The 12,833-nt window shown below is 43.7% G+C and overlaps 1 long non-coding RNA gene across 1 annotated transcript in view; it reads left to right on the top strand.

The window, feature by feature from the left end:
• The first annotated feature begins 1,189 nt into the window (after positions 1-1,189).
• The window catches only part of LOC122495675, a 96,103-nt gene continuing 84,459 nt past the window's right edge, over positions 1,190-12,833 (top strand). The window contains exon 1 of the long non-coding RNA XR_006300533.1: positions 1,190-1,456. This is a non-coding gene — a long non-coding RNA (uncharacterized LOC122495675). The remainder of the gene's footprint in view (positions 1,457-12,833) is intronic.

Here is a 12,833-nt window from a genome sequence, read left to right as displayed (position 1 = left end):
AGTAAAAGAGTGCTGTCTCTCACAGATCGGCACCCTTTAGCAGGGTACATCAACAGCAGGAGCTCTGAAATCAGTTTTGCAAATACAAAACTCCTTCAGACACCGGGCTCCGTCAGTGGGAAGGGAGCCATCCAGAAAGCAGTGGGGTTTGGTCAGTGGGACTTGGTTGGTTTGTTTGAGTTAGTGATTATTTTCTTAGAGATTTGTCAACACAACTGGTCTGCTAGGCTGGAGCTTCTGGGGACAGGGACTTACTTATCTTTATCTCCCCAGGATGAAGCACTTAATACATGTTTGCTGAACGAATTAAAGAGCTCATGAGTGGAACCAGCTCAGTTAAACCAATAGTGAGCATGCAAGGAATAATTTGTTGAATAAAACGCTAACTCGAAGATTGCATAGCAACATTATTTACAATAGCCAGATTATGGAAGCAGCCCATGTGTCCATTGATAGATGCATAAAGAAGACACACACACACACACACACACACACACACACACACACTGGAATATTATCCAGCTGTAAAAAAAGAACGAAATCTTGTCATTATAGTGACGTGGATGGAGCTAGAAAGTATAATACTAAGCGACATTAAGTCAGTCGGAGAAAGACAAATGCCATATGATTTCCCTCATGTGTGGAATTTAAGAAACAAAAGAAATGAACATGGGGGGAAAAGAGAGGAAAACCAAGAAACAGACTTAACTATAGAGAACAAACTAATGGTTACCAGAGGAGAGGTGGGGGGGTGGGGTGGGGAGAGGTGACATAGGTGATGGGGATTAAAGAGTACGCTTATGATGAGCACTTAGTATGTAGAGAATTGTTGCATCACTGTATTGTACATCTGAAACTAATATAACACTGTATATTAACAATACTGGAATTAAAATAAAAATTTTAAAATAAGTATTTGTTGAATAATAGAGTGAATCATTGGTTTGATGAATGCATTCTAAACTGCTATACCTTATTCCACTTTCTTCTTAGCAGGCTCATATCTGTCTGTTTTGGACTCAGGCCATTAACCAGACCCCAGCTCCTCATGACATTCAGCTTGGCTTGACCTTGGGCTGTATAGAGTTTAGTGATTAGGGATGCAGTTTCTGCATCGAATAGATGAAGTTTCAAATATGTGTCACTTAGGAGTCCTGCCTGACCTTGGGCAGGGCACAAGGCTTAAGTCTGGGTTTCTTCCTCTTAAAATTCAGAATAACAATAGTACTGACCTCAAAAGGTTTGGGGAAGGATCCATTGAGATAATCCCTGTAACGTAGCTAGCATAATGCCTTAATGTCTAGCACACAGTAGGCACTCAATAAATGGTGGATGTTGTTATTAATTACTGTCATTATCTCCTCTTTGTTATTATTATCTCAGATGTCTGGGCTCTGGACAGTTTTGTGTCCCTGTGGAGACTACCATTTACCCCTCTTTGCAAGGTACAGCTGCAGTAAGTAGAGATGTTCTAATTACTCTAAGTGGGTGGTCTGGAAACCTAGTTTGGGGAGAACGTGGTTTGTTTTAACAACATAATTTTTTTCTCTTTTAACAAAAATTTACAAGAGATGCCAACACACAATGAGATCAAAGTGCAGCTTTTCATGATGTAGTGTTTATGAACGCAGCTTCTGCAGCCACTTGCCTCGTTGGAATCCTAACTCCTTCAGTTACTAGTATGTGAGATTGCTCAAATTAGCCAACGAAGCCTCAACTTCTGCATCTGCAAATGAGTATAATAATGGTACACTTGGCAAGGTAGTTGCATGAGATAATGAATAAAACAAATGGCACCTACTGTGCCCGCCAAAGCTAACGATTACTACATGGGTGTCTGAGAGTGGAGGAGAGGGTAAACCAACTTCCAACCGTGGCTCAGGAATCTCCACTGGAACCACATTTTAAAACTCTCAATCTTATTATTGGTTGTACTGTTCTAATTTTATATCTGCATAGATTGGTGCCACCACACCTAGGAACATTCCAGATTGCCTCTACTATGACCAAGCATTTGGTTTTCTTCACAAACCTTAGTATGACAGAAATTTGCTTTGACAAGTATCAGTTCTTTTTTTTTTTGTTCTAATTAATTAATTTATTTGGGAGGGACGAGGGCCAGAGAGAAAGAGAGAGAATCCCAAGCAGGCTGTCACGCTATCAGCATAGAGCCCAAAGTGGGGGCTCGATCTCATGAACCTCGAGATCATGACCTGAGTTGAAACCAAGAGTCGGACACTGAATTGACTGAGCCACCCACGCATCCCTGAAAAATATCAGTTCTGCCCCAAGTTCATACCCTCGTCACATCCTTTATCCTTGGCTTTAAAAGCTATATTTATGGATGGGAAGGGGATTGCATCCAAATCATGCAGTCTCCCGCCTGTGTCATACTCGGTTTAATTGGACTCACTCTGAGAAGGATGCCTTTGCCTTTGGTTTGTCAGTCAAGGAAAATGGAAGCAATTGGGCGATTGGTATGGTCTAGTATGTGTCTTCAACTCTTTTCAAACTCTGTAATAATGTGCATCAATCTGAATTAAATTGGATCGATCTAGAAAAGGTCTAAGAAAGATTGTCACTTTTACAAATGTGTCGCTTTTCCAGACATGATTCTTTCCGGTTATGTAAAGACTACAGATGATTAGGACACCTTTTGTAAATCTAAAAGGAGCTAGATTAAGTAATGAGGTATATGTGAAATCAAAATGACATTTACATAAAACACATCAGGATTTCCTCTATTAAAGGGAGAGTGTAATTTTTAAAAATCAGGAAATATAAATAAGTATAAGCACTCTTTTCTTTAGATTTATTTATTTATTATTATTCACTTATTTATTAGATTTTCAATCTAAGTAGCCAGAGTAATAAGATGCAGCTGTAATAGGTTCAACAAATCCTTGATTGACTGGAATGCTTCAGGAGTGGCATGCTTTGGTAGTTGGATTTCTTCACCTTGCAAGAAATGTTTCTAGAACATAGTTTTACCCCTCCCTTTCTCTTTCCTTCCTCTCTCCTTTCTATTTTCTCTCATTTCCTTCTTAAAAATGAGTATAAGGGATATAATTTGTCTGACTCTTCTGGACAATCATTCTGAACATGAAATGTTACTGTTCAGTTTTGAGATATGGAAATTAACTTGATTGATTTTTTGGACAACTGAATAGTGAAGAAGTCTATGCTTATTTGGCAAATCTCATCATTGTCTATGACATAGTCTTGATTTCTTCATAGCATGCAGTGCTAACTGAAAACGAACAATTCATTATCTGTGTGTGTGTTTTCTATCTGCCTGGCCCTCTCAAACGGGAGCTCCATGGGGCACAGACTTGGTCTTGTTCTTGACTGAGTCTTCAGCACCTAGCTTGGCACAAGGTAGCCACTTCATGCAAGTTTATTGAAACACAAATCCCTTAGTTTCTTATTCTTTGCCTATCACTAAAAAGTCAAATGTGAACATTTTTCCTGGGTTCTACTTCAATGATGTCTTGCCAAAATACCATTACAAGAAGTCCTTTTTTTGTTCACCGCATAAGGGATCCAGAAGACACCATTGTAAAGCTGGTTGCTGCAAAGCAAGTTCTATTTTCTCAGAAGGAGGGTGAGCTTCTTTTGAGGTAAAGGTATTTAATTAGAGAACATCTTGAAAGAACCCATAGCTGTGCCCAAATTTAAAGCCAAAAGACAGAATAACCGTTAAACCACTATGAACAGTCACAATATTAAAATTATCTCCCAGATCATTGGTATTCAAATTGTGCTCCTCAAACCCCTGCAGGTTCAGCCAGGGTATGCTGGGGACTTCCTTGGGGTGTGGGAGGAGAAACCCAGGAAAAGGCCTCCACTTCCCCAACTCTCCCCCATCGTTCAACCCCTTAGTTTCACTTCAACAAAGGATTCCACAGTTAAAGAAGGTTTGGAAACCAGAGTGTAGGTCTAGATTACCATCATACCTCGCTGGACCTTACAGTACCACAAATAATTTCCATTCATTTAGCCATTCAAAAATATTTCCTGAGTGCTTCCTGTCCATGGTCCTGGAGTTACAGCAGTAAATTGAGTAGACAAAGTTCCTGACTTCACTAAGCTGGCATTCTTTTGGGTGAGACTACCAAAAGCAAACCAGTAAATACATATGTCAGGTAAGAAGTGGTAACAAGCACAGTCAACCAGGGTCAGGATTGGGAAGGAGGGTGATGAGGGAAGGCCTTACTGATTAGGCAACATTGGAGTAGAGGCATGAAGGAAATGAGAAATGAGCTGGGCCAGTTTCTGAGGGAAGAGTATCTTACCCGAGCAAAGAGCAAGGGCAAAGGTTTTGAGGCAGAAGTGTACTTGGTATCTCCAAAAAATGAGAAGGAGGCAGGTGAGACCATGAAGAAGCAGATAAGCCAGCAAGATTGGATTGGGCTGGTCATGACTCTGTGGCACTTTGACTTGTACTCTGAGTGAGATGGGAAGGCATTGTAGCATTTGTAACAAAGGAACGATAGGATCCTTCTGACAGCTGTGTTGAGAATAGATTGTACAAGGGCAAGAATGAAGTCAGCAAACCAGGTAAAATGCTTCTGCAAAAATCCAAAAGAGGGATGGTGGTGACTTGGTCAAGGTGGTAACAGTGGAAAGAAGAGGTCATATCCAGTCTATATTTTGGTGGTGGGACCAAAAGGACTCGCCAATGGATTAAAAGTACAGTGTGAAAGAAGGAGTCAAGGATGATCGCAAGGTTGTAGCCTAAGCAACTGGAGGGATGGAGTTGCTATAGAACATTATTGAAAAATGCCCTGGTGTCTTCTGAGAGCTCCAGGTGTTGAGGAGAGGGTCAGCCAACCCTAGTGGAATCGCAGCAGGTCTTAGGGGCCAGGAAGTCTAAGAATTCATGTGGTTGAATGGGAAAGGCTTGGGAGAAAGTGGCCTCCCTGGGGGAATGCTCCCCCAGAAAAGTGGAGGAGACCAGCTGGGGCTCTACCCAACCCCAACTCTCCCCACTAAGGGATCTCTGGAGGCTTAGGTGGGCAAAACCCAAAACTCCCCGAACTAGGCTTGGGATGGTTTGGAGCTGAGAACCCTCCTAAATACCCATTCCTTTTGGTCATCCCCTTTCTGCTTTTCCTGTGGTTGTCCTGTCTTGAGCTCTTTCTGCTGGATTGTTCTCATGAAAATGAAGATATATGTCTGCTTTCTGCAAGAGCAGAAATGTGTGTTAGCCATGTTTGTCTCCCCAACACCTGGAACCTTGCATTTATTTGGCCATTCACCCATCTGAAGATTGGGAAAACAAGATAAAAATAGGTAAAGATTCAGAAAGTCCCACCTTGATGATTTGGTGCCCCAGAATGTCTCTGCGCGTGTTTGAGCTGTTCCCCTCCCCGGGGCCAGTTTGCTACATGGAAGATACCAGAAGCAGTCAGCATGCAGTATTAAGTAGGTTGGGAAGGCCTCGTCTCCCATCTTCGTGGTCCATATTCAATTTAAACAAATGCTTCGGATCTTTTAAATTCTCCATTAGTAACCTGCTCCTCTGTTTGGAACACTACCACGTATTTGGGGTTCTCTGTCCCCGCTGTGAAAATGAGCCCGTAGGGCCAGCTTTTAGGCAGATAGAATGGAACTGAGCTCAGGCTCTGAATCTAGTAAAGAAGGGAATGCTAAAGATAAGCGTGTTCTGTCAATTTTGCCTGATTTCTATTATCTTAACAGCAAACAAAATGATGTCTTCGTGTTTCTAGTCGGGTTCTCCCATAGATTCATTTTACACGTGTGGGGCTGGACGCTCGAAAGACTTTTGTTGGGTTCACCTCTTCAGTGTGCACTGACCATTGCTCATTGCTTGGCTGAAAGAGATTTCATACTCTCCGCATCATTATCCACACTTGCCTCTAAGAGAGAGTAAAATAAAACAAAACAACAACAAAAAAGCTGATGTACTCACCCCTTCCGGACTAGCCATCACGGCGCCCACTGATCAAGGGGAGGTGGGTGATGGCAAGAGGATTTGGGGAGGGGGGCAAAGTTCTCAGCAATTATGCTTGGAGGGGAAGCAAGGGTGACCCTGTTAAGATGAACCTGAAGGGAAAGGAGCAAATGAAAGTTGCTGACAGGGTTGAGGAAGCCACTAACATAACAAGGAGTTGCCTGTGGACACTGGACAAGGATAGATCTGACAGGGGAGAGGCAAGGAGGTAGAAGAATGGGAACCTGTTGCCTCCTCCTGGAAAAGGAAATGAGCTGAGTGTCAGCAGTTCCAGAGGAAACAAGACTCACAACCTCATGGCCATTTAGTTTAGATTTTGTCTGCTTTTTATGAGAAGTTCAAATCAGGACACTGCTATCGACAAAATTCTATGAGTGATTATTATCATGTTTATATCTGAAACGATGCTGTATATATGTGGTCAGAAATGAGAGTCTGGCAGCGGAGAATTGGTTTTAAGTATGTTGGGAAGTGACAGACCTCAGTCCTAAGTCCCAGAAGGAGGTGGAGAAGGTGGAGACATATGAGCGGGGACTCGGGAAATCCGTAGCAAAGTGAGAAGTGGAAAGTGACAGGTGCTTTCAAGAGAACTCAAGCCGTGCCTCTAAACTGCCACCTCTTTCAAGGACAATCAGGGAAAATCTGCTTGGCTACTGTGTGCTCAGTAATGTCAAGATTCATAAGATATCCACATGTATGAATTTTCATAATATGTGGCACTTTCTTCTTTGATTGCCAGTCCTTGTATATTGAGCCAATTTGAACAGATATCTTTCTAAGGCGTAGGGTATACATTTCTTGCCAGGGCATTGGAGCACAGACGCAAAGCATGGGCCTGGGACAAGCTTCTTTGCAGCAAGACTTAGAGAATAGAATGGGAGCACTGGTAAGCCAGGGCTCAGCCCAAAGCAGGGATACTGACTGGTGCAAGTGACAGATGATCCCTTCTAGGGTGTCAAGTAATGTCTGCAGATTGGAAGGGTTCAAGAGACTGTGTTAGTCATGAGAGAATCCTCTACTTCTGTCTATGCTGAGGATTCTGAGGGAGCTCTGCGGAGAAGATTCTGTTCTAGGCATTGGCCCCAGATGACCATCTGTAGCCTTTGGCCCCTGACGAATGAGGAGGGACCTCATAGATCAGGGAGGAGGACTCTTTTGGCTTCAGTTAAAACCCGGCTCGTCACCTTCATGGCTCTCCGGGTCTTATCACTCTTATGGTGGAAAGGGTCAGGGACAATTAATCCAAAGGAGGAGTGCTTCTCCTGAAGGCTCAGAGCAGACCTGGCACCTGCCAGTGTGCAATCTGCCACCATCTTGGAGCCTGAGGGCAATGGCAGCCCCAGACTCACCTACTCTGCCAGCCTCATGGGAACTTCAAGGATGAGAAAGAATGCAGAGAGAAGATGACAGAGTCAAGCCGAGACCACAAAGATGCCAGAGCTTCTCACCTCTTTGCTCTTCAGCCCGTAAGCTTCACCCTGATCACTGGGACTTGACAACATTGTTGGCCTGACCCATATCAGTCCCTCCTGTGCCCAGGGATCATACGGGAAGGGGGCTCCAAAGTCCCACAGCCGGAGAGGTGATCTGAGCATCAACCCCAAATCTCAAGACAGTCAGGTGTGCGCATAAATATTCATCACCTCCCTGAACCCTTCATGCCCTCTGAGTGCCAGGCATTTGCTCTCTGTTTTATGAAGATTCTAATACCGATCTAATATCGATCGTTACTCTCATTTTATAGATGGAGAAACTAAGACTCAAAAAGATGAAAGAATTTGCCCAGGGTCAGACGGTGTGGGATGGTAGCTCCACAGCCCATGCTCTTCCTTCCCCACCACATTTCTCCTGGGTGGAGGGTGTGTGAGCAGAGTTGAGCAGGACCTTCTAAGAAGCATTTTCTGTCTAAGCCAGAAATGACTTCAACCTTTCTTTGTCATCCAAGAGCATCATTGTGAATGTCCTCCGTTGAAACACATTATAATTCAGTCAACTCCATGAAGCGTGTGGTTCCGCGTGCTGTGCACCAGATGTCCCCAACCAGCTGTGCATTTGTTGGTAGTTTTCCTCCTAGCACTTCTTGCTGCAGTCTGTGTTTCTCAGCAGCTTCCAGTCTTTCCACTGTCTTTGTGCACAGCTGCTGTGCGCGGGCCTGGGATGACGCCGCCTGTCCTGTTGAGTTTCTGAGAGCCTTTAGCTGCCTAAAGACCTTTTTTTTCTGATTTCGGTATGCATGGAAATTCTCTGAAGGGTTGGGTCACCAAATACTCCATTTCAGCATCACAGAGGTACTAATCAAATTGGACTTACAAATTAAACTGGGTAGTATTGAGACGTTTCCTTTTAGATTTGCTGAAAAGTTGCAAAGCTAATGCAAAGGATTCCCAATACTCTTTACTTAGCTTCCTCTAACATCTTACATAACCATGTGTGTTTGTCAGAACAAAGAGATCAGCATCATTTGTATGTTTTAATATGCTTCAGGACGTGCACACTACATTGTGTAACAGGTATTTCCTAATTATCTAGGCGATCTCATTTGTACATAATAGTCTAGGAAGCCGATTTCTTCTTGACGCCTCAGCTTGTGAAGTTCTTTGTGACCAAGTGTTCCCTTGCCCCGCTGGAAAGTTTATAGCTGCTGCAAATTCAAACTTTTGGTCCCTTTTTTTTAATTGTTATTATTATAGAAATGGATTAAGAGAAAGAATGAGATGTACTTACAGGAGAATTGGAGCTAAGTACATGGTTTCACCATCACTGGTTTGATTTTGTATAACAGGTCCTCAGGTTTGTGCCGTGGGTAAATACTATTTACTTAACCAATTATGGAAGAATAAACATTGCTGCACACACTTCACTTGACCCAGCAGATAAAATCCAACTTGCCATTTCTCTGTCCCTTAGGTGTCAGACAACTTGAGTATAGCTGTTGGGTAATACGGTTATTTCTAAGGAAAACCGAGAGACTGGGACCACTATCTTATAGCTTCTCTGTTTAGTGCCTGTGTAGCAACCCGATCATACAAACAAAGAAAAGAAGAAAGCTAAAGAGAGATCAGAAGTAGTGAGGGGAAGAGAGGAAAAACGAGGCATTTTAAAGTTGTTGAGGCAGAAAAGAAACCAGGAATGAAGATATACAGGAATGAACTTGTAAGAATTCCAGGTGGCAGAAAACAAGGTAAGAAGAAAACCAGGAGACTTTGTTATCCTAGGTCAGGTCCCCTGGAAATGAATTCTGGGCTGGAGAGTCAGGAGTTCTCAGGAACAACATCTTTAGGGAAGTGAGAGAAGCAGGACTGGGCAGAGGGAGAAATTCAGATGTGATGCCATGGTTTTTTTAGTCAGTCCAGCCCAGCTCTGGAGCTGGATGGACCTTTAGAGTTGTTCCAAATTGAGGCAAGGGAGCTGGACTTTGCACCCTCACATCAACTCACATCAACCAGTCCTTGGGTATGGACTACCCCTGAGAAGGGGCTTAGGTTTGGGCAAGGCAGTTTGTTTGTCTGAGAGCAGTTCCCAGAGATAGAGTGAGCCCCAAGCTGATTAACCACCAACATGCCTGACAACTGGAGGAAGAGCTCCTTGGCCTTATTGGGGGAATCTGACTGGCACAGCAAAGCATCTATTTATTATATATGGTATCCTCATCCAAGAAAAGAGAATATTTCAAGAAAGGTGTGGTTGACTGTATGGAATATTTCTGAAAGCTTGACTTAGAGGAGGATAGACATATGCCAAGTTGAAGGTCTTGGTCACCTTAACCAGCATAATTTTAATGGAAGTGGAAGGATGAAATCCAGTTGAAGACACTGAGAAAAAAATAGAAGGTGAGGAAATAGAGACAGCAGGACAGAGGCTTACCAGTCAATAGGGGCAGAGAGACTGGGTGGTAAATAGAGAAAGATGTGGAGTCAAGGGAGGTTTGTTGTTTAAGTTGAAAGACACTAGAACACGTTTGCTGACCCCCAAAATGACATGAATGATGGGAGAAATTGAGACCCAAGGGAGGGCTGGGATGGTTGCAGGAGTCACAACTTTGAGAAGGAGAGAAGTAGGAGATAGGTCACAAATGAAGGGCTGGCCTGGGATAAGGGACAGGATATATCACCCATTATAGAAGCAGCTTAGGCCTCTAGTGGGAACTGAATGACTTTAACTCCTTGCCTGTATTTGACAGAAGAGAGGCCTAAATGGGGCTATTAGATTTCCTCTCTCCGGAATTTGGAGCAAGGCTTAAGGGACAGAAGCCAGTCTGGGAATGTCTCTTGAATGGTGATTTGAAACCAAGGGGTGGCCACTTTCCATCCACCATGTGCTCAAAGAAGTGGAAAGAGCTTGAAGAAAGTGCCTGCAGAGATGAGAAATGAGAAAGGTTCTTGTTGACTTTTCACAATCCAGGGTCCAGGATAGTCTTATTATCTACAGTATGGGGCACTACCTGGCTGATATGCAATTAACCTCACTCCAGATACCTATGAAGGCATCCTTGACTTGAGCCAGCCTTCAGCACAGAGAACTGCTCTGCCACATGGCTCAGGCCCTTTCTTGGACCTATACCGTGGATCATGTGTAAAAACATTTCTTCTAGGGTCATACGCTGTGGAAAAACTGGGTGCAAGAAAATGTAAAGTCATAAGGAACAATTAAGATAAATATGATCTATGTTTTCGATGAGCAGTATCTAGCCATTCAGAGTGATTATTATGAAGACATGGAAACATAAGGCAAAATACGACACTGGTTTTAACGGACCATTATCACAGCAATGTAAAAAAATGCATTTGGGAAAAGATGGGGGAAATACATCAAAATGGGAATCGTAGTAATGTCTTAAGTTAATGGGATCATGTGTGTTTCCCCCTAATTTTCCTAGTTTATTTCTAAAACATGGCTATCTTATGCAGATAATTTAAAACAATTCTTCTTCCTGCATCCCACCTCTGAGCAATTTGGGTAATTTCTGTGAGGCCCTCAAATCATCACAGATCATATGTCTAAAAGGAACTGGAATCAGAGAAAACCACCAGAGGAAGAGGTTGTGTGCATCAAAGGGGACGCCCACCTGCCGGCTGGGACATGAACAACAGTCCCTCAATAAAGCCCAGGAGGAGAACGAGGTGACCGCGTGAGCATGATCAGGTCTTGCAGCCTGTTCCCATTGCAGAAATACTGCCACGAAATAGCTGTGAAATGGGAGAAGAGGTCAGACCATGTCCTCCCAGTGAGCACAGGAGTCAGGATCCTGACCAGGCACTGCCCTCCCTCCCCCTCCTCCTCCCCCTGATCACCGCCTCCATGCCTCAACAGCTCTCCTCCCAGAAGCTCCAAGGGTTTTATTAAGAACCATACTCAGTACTGAACCTAAACCTCATCTTTGCTAAGTGCCTCCAAATGATCTTAATGAGGATTCCCTCCACCCCCTGGGAAGTCAGCTCAGGGCTGTCCTATGACTCTTCTTTCAAGGCAAGTACAACGGGTCACTAAGGGGCTTCTTCCCCAGGAGAAGACCTAAAACGAGAACTTTGTGTTCCTGGGGCTTGGGACTGTTTCTAAGCTCTCTGAGCCTGGGCAGTGCTTCAGGACAACAAGCACTGAAAAGAATAAGCAGTGGAGGGAACTGAGGGCTTGCGGCCCAAGCTCTGCCCCGAGTGCATGGCCACACTTCTGTGCACCTGCTGGCTCCCTGAGCTTCCGTTGTTACAAATCCATCACCCTATTCCTACTCCTCCTGCTTAATCTTCCAGCTTGTACAAACAGAGGCCAAGGAAGGATGGACTGCTATGGGTTTAAGTTAATCAGAGTAGTGAGACATCCACCTCAGAAGCCAAAATATAAATTAGCTATTGGTCTTATATTTGTGGGTAGCAATAAGCTCAGGTAGGTAGATAGAAGTATGTTAGCAATAAGTTCTTCCCAGAGAGCAAATGGATGTGAGAATAAGGTGAGTGGAGACCCCTACCCAGAGGACCAGAGTGTTACCAAAGAAATGCAAATTACTTACTTTATATTAAATATTACTGTTTAGTGAATGGCTGCTAATTAGTGCAGGCCCTGTGCTAGATGGGCCTCGTTGTGTCCTACCCCCTTCAGGTCTCTGCTTCAATAACATTTTCTCCCAGAAGTTACTTCTGACCCCCAGGACCCTACGTTCCCCTGTTAGATACTCAGATTATAATTGTGACATTCACGAGTGTGACTTTTCTTTTAAAATTTTTTAACATTTATTTATTTTTGAGAGACAGAGACAGAGTGTGAATGGGGGAGGGGCAGAGAGAGAGGGAGATACAGAATCCGAAGCAGGCTCCAGGCTCTGAGCTGTCAGCACAGAGCCTGACATGGGGCTCGAATCCATGCACCATGAGGTCATGACCTGATCTGAAGTCGGACACTTAACTGACTGAGCCACAGAGGCGCTCCAGGCGTGAGTTTTTTATTAATGGTCTGTTTTCATGAAAATAGGGAGGAGAGGGTGTCTTTATGATCACAGTTGGGCACTCATCCTGGCTCCACTAGGTTCTCTATAAGTATTTAGTGAGCTGATATCCTTCATAGCACTCGCCACATGGAAAAGATGTAAACCCTTAGGTCATTCCTTCTCAGCTGTCTTGTTCATTGCTAAGCTTCAAGTCCCAAGCACATGGGGACCTCCTTTATCTTGTTCTCCACCAGCATTGGCATGGTGCCTGCATATGGTGGCATCCAACGCTGGTGGCAGGAATAAATAAAAGAATAAACAAACATGAATAAAAGCCCACAGCTCTAGAAATGGGTAGGAACAGAAAGACAGCACTGACAGGTTAGGAATCAAATATGTCCAAGAATGGAGCTAGGTGAACAGAAAGAAGCAAAAGTC

The sequence above is a fragment of the Prionailurus bengalensis genome, chromosome F2, assembly GCF_016509475.1.
Source record: "Prionailurus bengalensis isolate Pbe53 chromosome F2, Fcat_Pben_1.1_paternal_pri, whole genome shotgun sequence".
In the NCBI taxonomy this organism is placed as follows: domain Eukaryota; kingdom Metazoa; phylum Chordata; class Mammalia; order Carnivora; family Felidae; genus Prionailurus; species Prionailurus bengalensis.
This window is presented reverse-complemented; position numbering and strand designations above follow the sequence as displayed.